Genomic DNA, 2,500 nt, shown 5'->3' on the forward strand with positions numbered 1-2,500 from the left:
CAGTCTGGCAGTCATGGCCGGTCCTTGCGGCCGGCCGCGAAGCCCTGACGAGTAGGAGGGTCGCGGCGGTGGGCGCAGAAGGGTCTGGGCGTGAGCCTGCCTGGAGCCGCCGTCGGTGCAGATCTTGGTGGTAGTAGCAAATACTCCAGCGAGGCCCTGGAGGGCTGACGCGGAGAAGGGTTTCGTGTGAACAGCCGTTGCACACGAGTCAGTCGATCCTAAGCCCTAGGAGAAATCCGATGTTGATGGGGGCCGTCATAGCATGATGCACTTTGTGCTGGCCCCCGTTGGGCGAAAGGGAATCCGGTTCCTATTCCGGAACCCGGCAGCGGAACCGATACAAGTCGGGCCCCTCTTTTAGAGATGCTCGTCGGGGTAACCCAAAAGGACCCGGAGACGCCGTCGGGAGATCGGGGAAGAGTTTTCTTTTCTGCATGAGCGTTCGAGTTCCCTGGAATCCTCTAGCAGGGAGATAGGGTTTGGAACGCGAAGAGCACCGCAGTTGCGGCGGTGTCCCGATCTTCCCCTCGGACCTTGAAAATCCGGGAGAGGGCCACGTGGAGGTGTCGCGCCGGTTCGTACCCATATCCGCAGCAGGTCTCCAAGGTGAAGAGCCTCTAGTCGATAGAATAATGTAGGTAAGGGAAGTCGGCAAATTGGATCCGTAACTTCGGGATAAGGATTGGCTCTGAGGATCGGGGCGTGTCGGGCTTGGTCGGGAAGTGGGTCAGCGCTAACGTGCCGGGCCTGGGCGAGGTGAGTGCCGTAGGGGTGCCGGTAAGTGCGGGCGTTTAGCGCGGGCGTGGTCTGCTCTCGCCGTTGGTTGGCCTCGTGCTGGCCGGCGGTGCAGGATGCGCGCGCCTGCGCGGCGTTCGCGCCCCGGTGCTTCAACCTGCGTGCAGGATCCGAGCTCGGTCCCGTGCCTTGGCCTCCCACGGATCTTCCTTGCTGCGAGGCCGCGTCCGCCTTAGCGTGCTCCTCCGGGGGCGCGCGGGTGCGCGGATTCTCTTCGGCCGCCATTCAACGATCAACTCAGAACTGGCACGGACTGGGGGAATCCGACTGTCTAATTAAAACAAAGCATTGCGATGGCCCTAGCGGGTGTTGACGCAATGTGATTTCTGCCCAGTGCTCTGAATGTCAACGTGAAGAAATTCAAGCAAGCGCGGGTAAACGGCGGGAGTAACTATGACTCTCTTAAGTGGTACCAGGCCTCCCGCTGGAGCGCCTGTGCCAGCTGATGAGCCAGCCAACCAGCCAACCGGTGCGGGTCGAGCGCTGCTCCCCGCCATCTGCCCTGATTGTATGCGGTCCTTCTCCACCAAGACCGGACTTGGTGTCCATCGGCGTCGCGCCCATCCGACTGCTGTTAATGCTGAGATCAAGACCGAGAGGAAGAAGGCCAGGTGGTCCCAAGAAGAGCTCCTGCGTTTGGCCCATGCAGAAGCGACTCTTGCCACCCAGGGTTGCAGATTTTTAAACCAGGAACTTGCAAAGGCCTTCCCCGAGCGTACGCTGGAATCAATTAAATGTCAGCGTAGAGCGCAGCCCTACAAAGACATGGTGGCGAAGTTTGTCACCGAGCTCGCTGGCAAGGATCGCGGCCTTCAGGGTCCTCCTCCTAGCGAGCCTGCAGTCAGTCATTCTTTGCCACAGTCTCCACCTCGAGGGGAAGATGTTGACTTAGCCATCTGGTCATTTCTAGTAGAACTCCCCCAATCAGACCGCCGATTCCGCTCGCTTGATGATCTCGTGGCTCTGGGTCCCACCACTAGCCGTGAAGCAATCCAGGCTATGTTGCTGTCTGTTCTTGATGAAGTAGGCAGCAGGGAGCCAGCCGTCCACCAAGCTGCGAGTGTGCGGACCCAACAGCCCCCAGAGCGGAAGCGTGCACGCAGGAGATGGGAGTATGCGGTGGTCCAGCGTGCTTTCAAGAAGAACGGAGCACGCTGTATCAACGGACTTCTCGATGGCACACTCTTGCATCAGCCACCATCCATCCCAGGGCTGATTGAGTTTTGGACAGACCTCTTCTCTCCACCACGTGTCAGGTCTCGACCTCCGCGTGGGGAGGGTCTGTCCGATGAGCTGCTGCCATTCTCGAAGAGGGTGCCCTTCCGTGACCTCTGGGCTCCCATTTCTGCAGAAGAAGCCACCGCTGCTCTCCCACCTCGCAATTCTGCTGCAGGTCCTGACGGCCTCACGCCGACACAACTGCGTCGCCTTCCCCGGGAGGTTCTCCTCAAGATCCTTAATTTCCTCCTCCTTTCCCGTTCCCTTCCTTCCCGACTCCTTCAGGCCAGAACAACCCTGCTGCCCAAGAAGACCGCCGCAGCATCCCCTGCTGACTTTCGTCCGATCACAGTGTGCTCGGTGCTGACCAGAGCCTTTCACAAGGTCCTGGTTGGCCGCCTGATGCGCTACTGTGTGTTAGACGATCGCCAGCGGGCTTTCATCCCTCAGGATGGGATGCTTCACAACACCTTTCTTCTGGATCTGG

At 59.7% G+C, this 2,500-nt stretch overlaps 1 pseudogene; it reads left to right on the plus strand.

Annotated features, from left to right (window-relative positions):
* Positions 1-2,500, plus strand: part of LOC124592643 — a 7,490-nt pseudogene that overhangs the window by 1,682 nt on the left and 3,308 nt on the right.

Source organism: Schistocerca americana, unplaced genomic scaffold (genome assembly GCF_021461395.2).
Source record: "Schistocerca americana isolate TAMUIC-IGC-003095 unplaced genomic scaffold, iqSchAmer2.1 HiC_scaffold_952, whole genome shotgun sequence".
Taxonomy (NCBI): domain Eukaryota; kingdom Metazoa; phylum Arthropoda; class Insecta; order Orthoptera; family Acrididae; genus Schistocerca; species Schistocerca americana.